The sequence below is a fragment of the Bos taurus genome, chromosome 9, assembly GCF_002263795.3.
Source record: "Bos taurus isolate L1 Dominette 01449 registration number 42190680 breed Hereford chromosome 9, ARS-UCD2.0, whole genome shotgun sequence".
In the NCBI taxonomy this organism is placed as follows: Eukaryota; Metazoa; Chordata; class Mammalia; order Artiodactyla; family Bovidae; genus Bos; species Bos taurus.
The window spans coordinates 19,145,021-19,162,123 of NC_037336.1; the positions used below are offsets into that span (position 1 = coordinate 19,145,021).

General features: G+C 39.5%; 1 protein-coding gene across 2 annotated transcripts in view; it reads right to left on the reverse strand.

The window, feature by feature from the left end:
• The window catches only part of LCA5 (lebercilin LCA5), a 58,752-nt gene extending 42,968 nt beyond the window's left edge, over positions 1-15,784 (reverse strand). The window contains exon 1 of one of the 2 annotated variants that reach the window (XM_005210689.5): positions 15,526-15,784. The gene's annotated coding sequence lies outside the window, so the exon portion shown is untranslated. Of the gene's footprint in view, positions 1-4,798; positions 5,062-15,525 lie in introns of those variants that run through there. The other variant, XM_059890070.1, reaches the window with a different exon arrangement.
• Between the last annotated feature and the right edge of the window lie 1,319 nt (positions 15,785-17,103).

Below are 17,103 nucleotides of genomic sequence, written 5' to 3' on the forward strand. Positions count from 1 at the left end.
TACTATTATGGTAAAGGAAAAATTCAAAGTGTTGTATACAATATGATCTCCACTACAGTCATTGAAAAATGCTGAGTACTCTTTTTTACTGAGCTCAGGAACTGGGGGGAAAACACACACACACACACACCTGCAAAAACCAAGGTATACATGTACACAAAAATAATTTCTGTCTGGGCAACACGAATTTTAGATAAGTTAGTCTGTTTAACAGAGTTTAATTTTCTAGTAAAATGAAACCAGATTACTTTTATAATCAGAACAACTGTTCTTAATATTTAGAAGAAACAAAGTCCACTGAGGAAATTAGTGTTAAAAGAATACTGGGCCTGGTCATAAATGAAAGAGACATACACAAGGCAGCATTACTGCCGTTCACTGCGGCACTGCAGTGGGAAAGGACCACGTCCATCCCGATGACCATCAGCAGGGAACCGGCTACCCACACTGGACACCCCCACACATCGAAGTACCGTGCTGCTAAGTCACTCCAGTCGTGTCCGACTCTGTGATCCCATAGATGGCAGCCCACCAGGCTCCCCCGTCCCTGGGATTCTCCAGGCAAGAATACTGGAGTGGGTTGCCACTTCCTTCTCCAAAGTACTGTGCTACCAAGCTCTTAAGGCAATGAGGACTCCTTCTGCATAATCTCTGCAGTCTGCAGTGATCGCCAAGAGACACTAAGAAAAGGAAGAGGGAAAAAGGCATGCGTAGTATGCTACCACTTATTGAAGGAGGGTTATAAATTCATATCTATAACTTGCATATTTTTAAAAAGTAGAGGAATAAACTATACAGTTCATGAAAACACAATGGGTTCTCCATGGCAGGGGTGTCCAACAGAACTATGAGCAAGACTGGAAATATTCTTAGAGAAGAGACTGGTGGTTGCCAAGGGGGAAAGAGCTGGGAGAAGAATGGAGTGGGAGGTTGGGGTTAGCGGATGTAAGCTTTTATATATAGAATGGATACTGCACAGCACAAAGAACTACATTCAGTATCCTATGATAAACCATAATGGAAAAAGAAGGTATGTATTAAAAAAAAAAACAAAAAACAAGGTATGTATATGTATAATGGAGTCACTTTGCTGTACAGCAGTAATTAGCACAGCACTGTACATCAACCATACTTCAATTTTAGAATACAGAAATGTTTTAAAATCAGTTCAGTATGATAGCTAGCCGCATGCAGCTACTGAACACTGAAATGTGCTAAGAGTGAATGAGGAACTAATTTTTAATTATGTTGAACTTTAACTGTTAAAAGCCAAATGCACTGGTGGTTAGCTGACTGGACGATACAGCTGCAGAGGAAGGGAGGAAGCTGAGCTGAGGGACAGGGATAGGAGTTACACTTCTTTACCTTAACTTCTGTAGACTCAATGCTGGAAATCATACTTTGTGGAAATTAGGTTTTTAAAAAGCATTTCCTATGAATCAAAAGAAAATCTAACTGAAGGTGGCTCAGACAGTAAAGAATCCAACTGCAATACAGGATTCCCAGGTTCAATCCCTAGGTGGGTAAGATGCCCTGGAGAAGGAAATGGCAACCCACTCCAGGATTCTTGACTGGAGAATCCCATGGACAGAGGAGCCTGGCGGCTACAGTCCATGGGATCACAAAGAGTCAGACCCAACAAAGCAACTTTCAATGAGCAACTCACACTTTCACTTTCATATATACAGTTGGCGGCAAAGCTACACACATTAACCAGTACTAACAACTTTAAAGAACACAATCCCTAGGAAGATGATCCTACTGACAAAAGAGGTCCAAAATTTTTCTAAAAACAATTTTCAATAATTGCATTGCTGGTATTATTCTGCTGCTGCTGCTGCTGCTAAGTCGCTTCAGTCGTGTCCGACTCTGTGTGACCCCATAGATGGCAGCCCACCAGGCTCCCCATCCCTGGGATTCTCCAGGCAAGAACACTGGAGTGGGTTGCCATTTCCTTCTCCAGTGCATGAAAGTGAAAAGTGAAAGTGAAGTCGCTCAGTCATGTCTGACTCTAAGCGACCCCATGGACTGTAGCCCACCAGGCTCCTCCATCCATGGGATTCTCCAGGCAAGAGTACTGGAGTGGGGTGCCATCCTACAATCTAGAAATGTGGTCATACTAGAGAGCAAGAAAGCTATGAAACACTGTCAGAAGGGTTCAGGACAGTGCTCCAGGAAGCTCTGACCAGTCAACGATGGGACAATTGCATCTTCAATAAGAACTGTATCAGCAAAGGATTAAAACACATAGAACATGTTTAAATTCATGAGGTCATATGTTATTTTAAAAAACTAATGAGTTACCCCTGAAAGATACTAAGGAATCAACTCATTCATCTGAAAATTGATACATGAAGAGGAAAAAAATCCAACATGTATCCTGTCTACACTGTTACAAGCTGTATCTTAGAACAACAAAATAGTAGATAAGAGGAAGTATTTCTTTACAGAATTACTCTAGTTAGTAAATTAAAAAGGGGATTATTCGAATGACAGAATTAGAGCATTGTCATTTTGCAGTTACTAACGAAATAATGAAACTAGATCATGCTCACTAATGGCTAACACCACAGAAAATTATCAGACAGTGTGCCTCCAGAGGAGACGCAACAATTCCACTGAGGTAATAGATTCCTTCTACAAGAAAAATAAAATCTGATTTTGATCAAGCTTCTAAACTGAAATGACAATTTATAGAAAATTCAGGGGACAGAGGTACAAGGAAGCAATTAGCAAAATCTACTCTGTGGCCAATTCTGTAGGACCAACTGGCTTCTTTAACATAAATTGCAAGCAGAAAAGGAAGAGATAGGAAAAGGTATCTATATATTTTAAAAGCCTCAGGAAAACAAACAACTGCCATCTATGAGCCTTGTTTCAATCCTAATTCAAACAAATTCTGCAAAATTATAAAACTGAGAAAATTAAAACACTGACTAGATATTTAATGACATTAAGGAACTGCTATTGCTTTAGGTAAGATCATGATATTATGGTTTTTTTTTTTAAAGAGTCCTTATATTTCAAGGTAGATGTTGAGATATTTATAGATAAAATTAAATAATGCCTGGAGTTTACTTCAAAATAATCCACGGGGAAGGAGGTAAAAGTATATATTAAATAAGACTGGCCATGAGTTAGTAAAACAATGTAAAAACTGTGACACCTGCGGCTTCATTACTCTAATATCACTGCTTTTGTATTTGTTTGAAATTTTCCTTAGTAAAAAAATATTTTTAAAAAATCAAGCAAACTAGAACTTAGGTTTTATTGCCTAGCAATCTCACTCTCTGTTACAATTAGCTATTTGAGCTGAAATCAGCAAAGGCAAGGACTAATATTAGAAATATATAAATCAGTCTGAATCTTTCACTTTGCAAATCATGAAAGAAAATATTTACACACGTAAAAAACTGTCGAAGAAAAAAGGATAATGAATTAAGGCAATTAAGTGGATCCATCACTTATCAGCTGTGCAAACCTCAATCTACATCTAAATCTCAATTTTCTCACCTGTAAAATGGAAATAATGGTATCTTCCTTAGAAAACTGCTGTGACAACTAAATGGAATAATTTACTATCCCACAGTAAGTACTTGGTAAATATCAATAATTATATTTATAATACAAACATACAAGATGATCGGTAAGTTCTGATTAACGTTCCCTGTCAATGACTTTCAGTTTTAATTTTAATAGCATAATTAAAAGTTAACTATATGATATATGCAAAAATAATAACATATATTTCTGTTTATATGCATACAGCAGAAGTAGTTCCCTATGACCTATCCCCTCTAAGTCAGGAATCCACCTAACTTTTCTTGCAAAGGGTAAGAATCCACAAAAACATTACCTGTCATTCACCTCCTATGTACCAACACTAGCTATCTCCCTACCCACCCCCTGCCCCCAATATATGCATCTTTAAAAAAAAAAATAAGGAAATATCCATTGCCCCATTATCCAAGTCTTGTTCCCTGGGACAACTATTTTAATGGCCTATACTTTTTTGCTTTTACTATTTCTTTTTATTACTGAAGTATAGTTGATTTAAAATATTGTGTTAGCTTCAGTGTGTGTACGTGCACGCTAAGTCGCTTCAGTCGTGTCTGACTCTTTGTGACCCTATGGACTGCAGCCCGCCAAGCTCCTCTGTCCATGGATTGTCCAGGCAAGAACACTGGAGTGGGTTGCCATGCCCCTCTAGGGGGTCTTTCCGACCCAGGGAACGAATCTGAGTCTCTTAAGTCTCCTGCATTGGCAAGAGTTCTTTACCACTGGCTCCACCTGGGAAGTTTCAGGTGTACAACACAGTAATTATATATACATACATATATATATTCATTTTCAGATTCTTTTCCCTTACAGGTCATTACAAAATATTGAGTATAGTTTCCTGTGCTTTATAGCAGTTCCTTGTTGGTTAACTGTTTTATATATAGTAGTGCGCTTATACTATTTCTTCAACTAGTAATTTTAGACTATGAAAGATAAGGATTTAATTCACATCTCATTTTTAAATGGCTGCAACATGCAACTACATGTTGGTTATGCAGAGTTTTTTCTTTAGAATTGCTGTCCTTTTTTTTTGAAAGGAAAAAAACATCCTTCTTACCATGTCACTGATATCAATCAGTTTCTTAGTCATTCTATCTGTAGCCTGAAATCTGTTATTCTTCTTAAAGACATTTTCTTCTTGGAGTAATTTCCTATTCTAACTTAAACTAATTACTTTCTACTTGCTGTACCACTGTCATTCTGGAATTATTTTTATTGTACTTCTGTGTTAATATACCTTTTCTAGTAGTCCATGTCATTGTGTTTCACTGCTCCATACTTTCACGCAACTTCTTCTGGAAGGGTAACCTGAAGTGAAAGCTCTGAGTCTTCGTATGCCTGAGAATGTCTTTATTTTGCATCATACTTGATTATTTTTCTAGGTTCCAAATTCTAAGTCCGTCTCTCTCAGAACTTTGGAGACACTGCTCCACTGTCTTTAAAACCTCAGAGCTGCTTATGGGATGTGACAGTCGTTCTCTTATTCAACATGTTTCTTGTGCTCTCATTATGCAAAAGTAATGAAAAAAAAAAAAACAACGAAAAATCTCTGCCTTAAGGAGTTTACACTTATGTCCACTTGATTCTCATTCTTTATAGAAACCTTTAAAGAAAACAAAAAACTCCTTAGTTGCCTTTAGGACCTTTCCTCTTGCTGTAGTGAAATGTCACAAAGATGCACACATAGGTGTGAGGTTTTTTTTTTTGTTTTTTTTTTATTGCGTTGCCCTTTGCTTCCCTCTTCCTTATTGTGCTTAGGTTACATTTTTGATAATTGACTTTCCCTTTACTCTTTTTTAAACTTCTACCTGTTAAATAACAGACTTTCTCTCTTTGTCTTTTTGTTCTATTTTCAATGACATTTACTCAATTTATCTTCATAACCATCCAGGATTTTTGAATTTGTGCAAAAATCTTAGTTTCTAAGAACTCTTTCTTGTTTTGATTTTTTTAAACAATTATTCTATTCTTGCTTTAATGAGGCAATACGTTTTTTTTCTTCCCCTGAGAACACTCTAGATATTTTGTTTAAGATCTCTTCTGATGCAGAAATTATGTTTCACATAGCTACAGTTTTTCACTTTGTTTAGCCTAGGCTTTTTAAATCCTGCCAATTTTATTTCTGTGAATTTTTGGTCACCCATAGGAAAGAATGAACAAAACTGCACGTGAGCATGGCCTCCTGACAAGCACATGTTGCTTCAAGATGAAGAGCAGAGAACCAGCACTATCCGGGGGACTTACTGAAAGTTAGCAAAGAGGAGGGATTATCTCCAAACACAAATGTCCACCATGGCAACTCTACTTTTTAAGTGTTATCTTTGTTTTCATTTCCAGAAGAAACTAAGTCTGTATTTTTTAATGGGAAAGAGAGGAAGGGGTGAAGGGCAGAGAGAATCACACTGTTGATGTGCACAGGCTTGAGACACAACTATTCCATTCATAGTTTTTCAATTATTCTTTCTTCCCATTTTTAATTTTTCCTTTCTTTTTAAATCCTAAGATTCTCTGAGAATCTGCAGTATACATCAGAATACTTCTTTCCCTCTTGAGTATCTTGCGACATAGTTCTCTCTGTTCTAATCTGTTCCATGCATCATTTCCCTTTCCTGTTTCAGAAATGTGTTGTATTAATAATCTCTCATCCACTGAGGGTACTCTATCATCCTTTCAATGTTAAAGGTTTATTCTCTTTTATCCTTAATATGATTTTAATGTTGTCTCCAACTAGAAGAAAAATACATATGGTCAGATCTACATCTTTAACAGCAAGTATAACTCTTTAAGTAAATGGCTATTTCTTTTAAATTTAATTAGAGGATAACTGCTTTACAATGTTGTGTGGTGCCTGCCATACATCAACATCAATCAGCCACAGGATGAGTCATCTTTGGCTAATTATTCCTAATAATAAGTCTCAAACTTTTAAGAGAACTTGATACAAGCAATCACTTTTCCAAAGTTTATGAAACTACTATTCAATTCATACACCTATTCAATTCAGTCAACAAAAATTACTAAATTACTAATGGCTACAGATGCCATTTAAAGACAATGAGGAAATTAAGATGAGCAAAACACACTAGGAGTTCCTTTAAGGTAGGGTCTGGCTCTTCCATCAAAGATGGCCAGTTAAGAAAAAAATCACAATAAATTATGCTATGTATCCTTTATATATTCCCTAGAAATATTACGTGTTAACTACATGAAAACATTTTTTAAGGTGATAAAGTCAGCCTCAGGTTATATATCTAGAGAAAACTATAATTTGAAAAGATACATGCACCCCAATGCTCACTGCAGCACTATTTACAATAGCCCAGATGTGGAAGCAATCTAAGTGTCCACTGACAGAGCAACAGATAGAGAAGATAGAGTACATACACAGAATGGAATATTACTCGGCCTTTCAAAGAGGGAAGCAACGCCATTTGCAGCGGATGCCATGGATGGACCTAGAGATTTATCATATTAAGTGAAGTAGGCCAGAGAGAGAAAAACAAGTACCATACGATGTCACTTACAAGTGGAATCTAAAAGAAAAACGATACAAATGAACTTATTTATGAAGCAGAAACAGACTCACAGACTTCAAAAACAAACTTACGTTTACCAAAGGGGAAACACTGGGTAAGGGATAAATTAGGAGTTTGGGATTAACATATACACTGCTGCTGCTGCTGCTGCTGCTGCTGCTAAGTCGCTTCAGTCGTGTCCGACTCTGTGCGACTCCATAGACGGCACCCACCAGGCTCCCCCGTCCCTGGGATTTTCCAGGCAAGAATACTGGAGCAGGTTGCCATTTCCTTCTCCAATGCATGAAAGTGAAAAGTGAAAGTGAAGTCGCTCAATTGTGTCCAACTCTTGGCGACCCCATGGACTGTAGCCTACCAGGCTCCTCCATCCATGGGATTTTCCAGGCAAGAGTACTGGAGTGGGGTGCCATTGCTTTCTCCAAACATATACACATTACTATATAAAAAATAGATAATCAACAAGGACCTAGTGTACAGTACAGGGAACTCTACTCTATATTCTGTAATAAGTGATATGGGGAAAAAACCTGAGAAAGAATAGATATATGTAAACTGAATCACTTTATTGTACACCTGAAACTAACACAATATTGTAAATTAACTATACTCCAATATAAAATTAAAAAAATAAGAGAATAGTCCCTGGAACACTAGACAATATTTTTCTTGCTTCTGATTACTTAGCATCTATGCCAAAAAATGTATCCCATATTTTAAAATATGTATCCCATATTATGTTACAATTCTTCATGACAACAAACAAGCATTCCTTAGAATGTACTGCAATCCAAAGATCTAAGTGTTCACTGCAAATGGTGACTGCAGTCATGAAATTAAAAGACGCTTACTCTTTGGAAGGAAAGTTATGACCAACCTAGATAGCATATTCAAATGCAGAGACATTACTTTGCCAACAAAGGTTCATCTAGTCAAGGCTATGGTTTATCCTGTGGTCATGTGTGGATGTGAGAGTTGGACCGTGAAGAAGGCTGAGCACCGAAGAATTGATGCTTTTGAACTGTGGTGTTGGAGAAGACTCTTGAGAGTCCCTTGGATTGCAAGGAGATCCAACCAGTCCATTCTGAAGGAGATCAGCCCTGGGATTTCTTTGGAAGGAATGATGCTAAAGCTGAAATTCCAGTACTTTGGCCACCTCATGTGAAGAGTTGACTCATTGGAAAAGACTCTGATGCTGGGAGGGATTGGGGGCAGGAGGAGAAGGGGACGACAGCGGATGAGATGGCTGGATGGCTGGATGGCATCACTGACTCGATGGACGTGAGTCTGGGTGAACTCCGGGAGTTGGTGATGGACAGAGGCCTGGCGCGATTCATGGGGTCGCAAAGAGTCGGACACGACTGAGCAACTGATCTGATCTGATTTGAGAGAATAGAAATTTAGACACTCGTGAAAATTTTCTTTTATAAAGTTAGGTCTTAGTCCTTGTAAAAACACAGTTGCCTGGCTAACACTACTGCCAGAAAAACACAGTTCAAATAAGCAAACAGAAAAACAAAACAAGTTAAAGAACATACACAAAGTATTAGACCAAAAAGATGAAAGGCAAGAAATGGATACAGACAAGATAATGCAACTATTAGAATAATAACTAATAATTTTGCTACAAAGTACAAGCAAATAAAAACCCATGAATTACTACTATACAAGACTGCGTAACAATTTAGCACTGGAAGGAACCCTGAGAAATCGGTCCTTTCTTTGCATAGATTAAGGAAACTAAGACCCAGAAAAACAAAGTGATTTACCCAAGATGGCATTTTACCTAAGGTCACAGAGTTAAATTAGTAAAATCTGAAATGGACTACAAGTTTTCTGACTCTTAGTTGAGGGACCTATTCAATATTTCAATAGCAACAATCAGGTGAGGACGACCGTATCTTTACAGGCGCCTCCATCTGCAACCACACGGTTCTGTGGTGCTCTCCTACTAAGACTGAAGAAGCGCTGTTGCTCCTTTTAAGAGCTAAACTCACCTACCTTCTTCCCCACTCCTCCTCTCCATCTCAAGGACTGTACACCTGCAACTCAACCCTCTTTACTGGATCATTCCTACTAACAAAGAGGCTCTAATTAAGCTATTGCTTGGCTCCAGGTCCCTATTGCATCTACAACCCAATTTCTCCACGCCAATCTTCCAATAAAAGACTATTCTATCTATACTAAAATAGTCTTCCCAACCCAGGGATCGAAGCACGTCTCCAGCATTGCAGACGGATTCTTCACCAACTGAGCCACCACGGAAGCCCAATCTGTACTAGAATATTATACTATATGATAATCTAGAACGTTACACCTCTACTTCCTTCCCAACGTTTTTCTAAATTCACACTAGTCAGGTTTTCAGCTTGACCATTCCCCTGAAATAGCTTTCATCAAAACAAACAATGACGTTCACCCTGGAGAAATCCAAAAATCAATTTTCTGTCCTATTTGTCCTTGACCTCACAGAGCGTTGGAAAAGACTACCCATTCCCTCCTTCCTACAACACTCGCTTTATAACTTTCATAGCCTCCTCTTTCCTGGTTTTCTCACTGCCTCATTGGCCATCTCTTCGTCTTTTCTGTTGAATCTGTCTCCTCTTTCTGATCTCTAAAGGCTGGAATACACAAGGCACCATGTTTTAGACGCTCTTTTATCTACACTCTCCTCTTAGGTGATCTCATCTAGACCTCACTTACCCTGCCTTCCAGATTCATATATTCACCTTCCTGTTTGACAACTCCAGCTGGGTATCTAAACATGCCAATACAAAATCATGATCTGTTCGCTTTCTACTCCCACCAACTCTTTCCTATTTTTCTGACCTCATTAAATGGCATTTCCATCTACTAAATTATCCATGTCACAAATCGAAGGATCATCCTGGATTTCTTCTTAATCTTACAACCCACAACCAAACCATCTGTAAAACCAGGCTGGTTTATCTCCAAAATATATTCCAAATTGGATGATTCCTTATCATCCCCACTGCTACTGCCCTGGTCCAAACCACCATCTTCTCTCCGCAATAGCCTCCTAACTGATATCCTGCTTTCATTCTTGCTGCCCCAGTTACAGAAAGCTACCTGACACAGAGATCAAACAGCATCAAGCAGACCTTCTACTTAATACCTTTCAGTGGCTTCCAATAGTCATCAGACTCCTTAACCAGACCTGCAAACTCCTGTAAGATCTGGCCCTCCCGCCTACTTCTCCACCCTTACCTCATGCCTTATTTCTTCCCCTCATCTTTTGCAGCCACAGTGGCATTCTTTTGTGCATCTAATGTGCTAAACATGTCACCAACTCAGAGATCTGCTGCACCTTTTACCTAGGACCTTCCCTTAGAATTTCACAAGGGTGAGATTACTCTGCTTTATTTTCTTCACAGACTTCGTTACTATTGGGAATAATCTCACATTTGTCTCTTCCTGTTAAATATAAGACCCATGGGAACAGAAATCTTATCTGTCTAGTTCACCAGAATAATCATAATACCATGTATTAATCTTTGTGAAGTGAATGATTAATCTATAATGCTATTTTGAATATAATATTAGTAGTTTCGTTCAACAAAATGTACCTTTCTATTTTAAAGGAAATTAAACTGTCCCACAATCAACTAATTGTATAAGACTTACATACATCTCTAAAATGCCTAAGAAGGGAGAAAATGAACAAGTCAAAAGTTTTGCTATGAGCCATTCCCATCATAAAGTTGGAATATTCTTACTGGGTTACTTTTAAATGATGGAAATAACCTATAGGGCTTCAGACAAAATAAATTTCACCCAAGTTACAAACATTTCTATTAGACTAATATAAACTAGTCATATTAAGTGAATAAAATTTTTTTTCTTAAAAAATTATCAACAGAGAACACTGAAGATTTATACTTCAGGTACAGCTCTCCAGCTAATTTAAACTAATTTTTTGTGACATAGAATGAGTCAGTTAACAGTTGTTCATCTGTTTCTCTTAATTGTACAAGGGTAACCAGATGAAAACAAAAACTATAAATCTTGTCCAATTTCAATTTCTAAGAATTGTTTATCTTCCAAAAGTGGCCAGGAGTGCTACTGTGGCAATGCTAGAAAGCCATCAAATCTAGCACTTATCATTTTCCAACTCATCTTTTAAAAGTCCCAAGTAGTACATGTCACAAGTCAGAAAAAAGATTACCACAAGCTTCTGCAGTAACAGAATTGCCTCCTATAAAGGATACACAAATCCAGTTTCAAATGAATCAGAAAGTAAACCAAAGCTGTAGAGTCCACTGTATACTGAATATCATAATAAGCGTCTGATCCACGTGACTTTAAGAAAAATTCATTTTAAGAAAAAGAAAAAAAAAACAACCTATGTAAAATCAAAGAACTGTTAATTTCCTGTCATTTCCCTGTGTTCAGCTTCTTTGCATAAAACTTTGCTACCTGGCTACCTCTGCTGCCAGCATGAGTTCACATAATAGCCAACTAGATGAGTGAAATAAAAATAAACCAGGAGAGAAAGATAACGAGCAATATCTACCCTCTCTCCCACCAAAACCACAAATAACTGAAGATGAGATTAAGGTAAAAACAATATTGCTGCATTAAAGCTATAACTCTTTCTCTCCTATAAGGGAGAAATGATTAGAAACAAGTAAAGTGTTTCCATTTCTCTACTTCTCGACATTCTAGGATGTTGCTAAGTGGTTCCTTATTCTACATATATTTACACAACACCGACTTTTGGTTAAAAATCAAACTGTGTTTAGGTTTTAAGTATAGTTTTCTAGACTCTAGGTCAGATCACAGTAAAGGTTAGACTTAAGATTTAAGGTATAATCAACTTCTTTTAAATAGCACACTGAAACATGGGTCAAACTAAAGCATCTTAACTACAGTATGTATTCCCAAACTTCAGTCAGTCAAATGAAAACACAGAATATTCATTCATTCGGCATTTACTGAATACCTACCATCAGGCACTGAACTATGGATAAAGCTGGAGACACAAAAATTAGACAACTAATCCCTATTAAGAAACTCCCAGCCTGAAAAGAAAGATAAGTAGTATTAAATACTAATGATAAAGGGAAGTAACGGAAGCTGAGGAAACCCTAAACTACGATTAGAGGACAGAAGGGAGTTTGGGAAGACTGCCAGAGGATAAAATGCCTAAAATTGAGTTATTTGGTATTAGCAGAGGTCAAGTACAAGTATGATTTGGGTTGTGTATTTGTGTTCTGTGGGGGCAAGATGACAGCTAAGGTTAGCAAAAGAAGACAGTTGATGAAGGAAGACCCTATTTCGGTAAGAGGAAACAACATGTGCAGAAGTAAAAGGCATGAGAAAAACTGTAAATAGTTCATGACTGTGCTGTCCAAAACAGTGATGACTGAGAACCTGAAATACAGTTAGTTAGAACAGAAATAAGCTGTTAGGTAAAAAATATACATGGGATTTTGAAAACAATACATGAAAAGAACATAAAATACCTCTAATAATCTTAATATTCAATATGTATTGAAACAGCATTTTGGATATCTTGGGTTAAATAAAACATTATTAAAATTAATTTCACCTGTATGTATTTCTTGTGCTGATCCTGAAAATTATATATACAGCTCACATTATATTTCTATTGGACAATGCTGGTTTAAAATGACTGTATTGACTGGAGGTAGTGATAAAGTATTGATAATAATAAGTAAAACAGAGTTAAGTGTAAGAGACCATTACAAGAAGGATTTTTATGCAAAGGAAAGTTATGACCAACCTAGATAGCATATTCAAAAGCAGAGACATTACTTTGCCAACAAAGGTTCGTCTAGTCAAGGCTATGGTTTTTCCTGTGGTCATATATGGATGTGAGAGTTGGACTGTGAAGAAGGCTGAGCGCTGAAGAATTGATGCTTTTGAACTGTGGTGTTGGAGAAGACTCTTGAGAGTCCCTTGGACTGCAAGGAGATCCAACCAGTCCATTCTTCAGAAGATCAGCCCTGGGATTTCTTTGGAAGAAATGATGCTAAAGCTGAAACTCTAGTACTTTGGCCACCTCATGTGAAGAGTTGACTCATTGGAAAAGACTCTGATGCTGGGAGGGATTGGGGGCAGGAGGAGAAGGGGACGACAGTGAATGAGATGGCTGGATGGCATCATTGACTCAATGGACGTGAGTCTGGGTGAACTCCGGGAGTTGGTGATGGACAGGGAGGCCTGGCATGCTGCAATTCATGGGGTCACAAAGAGTCGGACACGACTGAGCGACTGAACTGAAGTTCATTGAAAGCAAAGGATCTTCAATAAGATTAAAATAACCACACCGACAAAGATCTGACGACGATTCAAAAATACAATGATTCATCCTCAACCCAAGAACTGGAGAGCAATAAAGCTTAAGGAATAATAACAACTGGCCTTGAGATCAGGTGACAAATGATAGAAGTTTGAACTAAGGTTCGGTAACTTAGAAATACAGAATGTAGAATTGATTTAGACATGTTTATCAAGTAAAATAAACTGGACATTGAGGCCAATTATATATGGAGGAGAACGAACCTAAATAAACCCTTGAAAAATTGGGTGAATATGGTACCATTCAACAGTATAGATTTGGCGGGGAAACCTGATGAGTTTGATATCAGACACAGTGAGTTGAGGATGCCTATGGGAAATCTATGTGGAAATACCAAAAAATCAATTATATAAATTTGTAGCTACCTTAAGTGTTCCACGAAAGAGATTTAAAAAAAAAAATGCATTGTATATTGACAAAAATATGGAAGGTGGAAGCAAAGACTATCAAAAGCCTGAGAATGAACTCAGCCAAGAAAAGAACACAGAGTGAACAGAAGGCAGAAGACTGAATTATGAGGAAACACAATAATTAAGTGGTGGATAAAGGAGGATTCCATACAGGAGATGAGGAATGACAGGCAGGAGAAGAACCAGGAGAGAGATTAGCATGTTGATCCTAACAGTCCTCCACTGTGTCATACAGAATTATGGTTCCATGATTGTTTAACAGAAGAGATGCGACTCTGACAAAAGAAAAATCACTTTTCTGAAGTCACAGATAGTTTCTGACATCTAAAATGACACTCTGTCAACCTAAGAGAATCAAAACAAATTATTTCCTCTCATGTTTTGAATAAACATGCAAGTCAACATTCAGCAAAATCCTAAAGTGAAATATTTAGAACAGTAATATAAAATTCAAATGTAAAACTACAACTGAAAAAGATTAAAATAATAACCACACTAAAGTGAGAAAAAAAGTAAAGAAATCTCCAGAACTGTATCCTTTTCTGTTTTACTGTTTTCCAAATTGCCTGAAGCCCCTTCAACAACAACAAAAATCATTTAAATGATGACTTTGATCCCAAAGAGATACCTAATCCAAACTCTTAACCTGAAGTAAAGGACCATCATAAACATATAGGTACCCAAGTGTACTTTTGTAGAGACAGGAGCCAAAACTTTCTTCAGACTTTCAAGGGGGTGCTTCACGACTGAAAATCACCACTCAGAGCAGACTATTTAATATCCAATTCTTTTTTCACTTATGTAGGTATAGATGTGAACAGTCTCAATAAACTTAATCTTCACGATATCTATGCCATTCCCATTCTGAAATGGGAAAATATGATGCTAGTCATTTGTTCCCAGCCAGGAATCTGTTACTAATTGATGTTTGTAGATTATCCACAGCCACAAAGTGCATGAGAGGGATTTACGTTCAGGTGAGATAATGAGAGGGGATTAAGCCCAGGTGAGTCCAAGAGAGCAGATGCAGCTCAGGTGAATCGGACCCGTGTTCTTCACCACTGTTAAAACACTATCCCGTGGTCCTGCCAACTTAAAACACCAAGTGTCTGAGCACCCACTCCAACTCATCTACGCCAAAAAGGCAATTTTGGGGGCCAACTCATTCCTCCTCTCATCCCATCTCTGAAGGAGTCATAAAAATTTCACAGCCTGCACCAAAGATCCTCTCCACGGTAACCACTCTTCATTTCCCATCATTTATCATCCCAGAGATACCCAAAGCCTCACAGCCTCTTTCCCCTTCTGGACTCTGGTCCTCCTTTCCCATCTTCAGTCTACAGGCCTCTGGGGTTTTCTAATAACTCTGAACCCCTAAGTATTCCTGCAATGCGTTCCCTTCCTTCTCTTCCCGATCACCAAATCAACCTTTCCCCCCAACTCGTTCCCCTCAAATTCCCCTCTTCCCGGGACCCTCCTAGTGCCGGGCTCGAGATTTACTTTCCTAGGGGCTTTCTCCTCCCCGCGTCCCCAAATCCTCCTCCATTCCTAATCCTTTAACAAGTCCACTCGCAGGCGCCAGTCCACGAAAGCCACCTCGCCAGCGCCCCTAAAGCCCGGCCTCGCCCCGCACCCCCAACTCCCCCCTTGTCTCCACGCCCACCCCGAAGCCCACCTCCAACCGCCTCCGGCCCCTCCTCAGCACCGACTCGGCGCCCGCCGCCTTGCCTCTCTCCGCGGGGCCTCAGCGTCTGTCGGCTAAAGAGGGGGTGGGGGTGCCTGACTAGGCTGCGGGGGGGAAGGGGAAGCTGCGGGGCGGGGGCGGAGGGGGCCGGGGTGCGGGAGGTTTGAACACGGCGCCAGAGCAGGGGCGGAGACAGCCAGCCGTGGGCGGCCGCGGCGCGGCGACCTCGGCTCCAGGGTAACGGAGGCGGAGGCCCAGACTGCACCGCGGGGCGCGCGCAGCCAATGATATGCCCGCCCCCGACCTCCCATTGGCTTCTGTTGCTACTGGATTCTCTTTCCATTGGCTTCGGTGGAACTGGAAGGCGGAACGATGCGTACAACGGAAGGCGGCCGTTGGCTGACCGCTCTAGCTGTGGCAGCAGAGGAGGGGGGCGAAGCTGTGCAAGCCGCAGCCCAGAAAAGCGCGCCCGGCCCCCTTTAGGCTGCGCGGAGGCAGTCGTGGCCGCAGGAGGGTCTAGGGGCTTCGTGTGTGGCTGGGAGGTGAAGGCCTCTGGTGAAGTGAATTGTAAAAATGAGCCACTGCCTAATTGAAAACACTGAAAATTGTCTCAGATCGCTTTTGGAAATCACTTGAAGTTAGAAAAAGCCAGTCGCTTCTCTGTTTTTAGCACTGAAATTGCTGATTTTCAAGAGGATGTAGAGTAACCATAATGATTCTTCTGCCTCGAAGTCCTGGCTTTCGTGAAAGACGAAAGCGCCCCATGTTTTAGAAAGGGTTTGAGATGGAATGACATATGAAACATTTGCGCTTTTTTTTTTTTTTTTAAAGAAAACGTCTGTGGCGCATGCCATTAAGAGCTGCTGTAGGCATATTTTCCCTTTAAAAACAATGGACAGTGTATTAAACGGCATTAATTGCGGGAGGCGAGGAAGGTTAAAAAAAAATTACTCTTTGTGCTGAAGGTTCTTTTAAGCCTTTCTAAGCCTTCTGATTATCAAGATGGTTTTAACACCACACTCCGCTGTCTCGCCATTGTTAAAAGGTCTAAAACTTCCATTCAGCAGACAATCTAATTCTTGAAGGCAAAGGCGTTTCTAATCAACCTTCTGACCATGGATTATGATAATTCCGTTTCTTGCTTGGCCTTGTTTTAGACTTACACTGTTTCACACCTTTCGTTTTATCCTATCAATATATTTCATTTCACGTTAAAGATTAACCCACTTAAACAAAATCATGTGTGCCTGCATGGTCACTTCAGTCCTGTTGGACTCTGCCACCCTATTGTTGCAGGAAGGCGGACCCCTTCCAGGGCCCGAAACTGGGCTCTTGTCTAACAGTGGGACTCCGAGGAGACACATGTGCTGACAAAGCTAGAGATTTTATTGGGAAAGGGCACCCTGGTGGACAGCAGTAGGGTAAGGGAACCCAGGAGAACTGCTCTGCTGCGTGGCTCACAGTCGCCGGTTTTATGGTGATGGGATTATTTTCCGGGTGGTCTTTGGCCAATCATTCTAATTCAGAGTCTTTTCTGGTGGCACATGCATCGTTCAGCCAAGATGGATG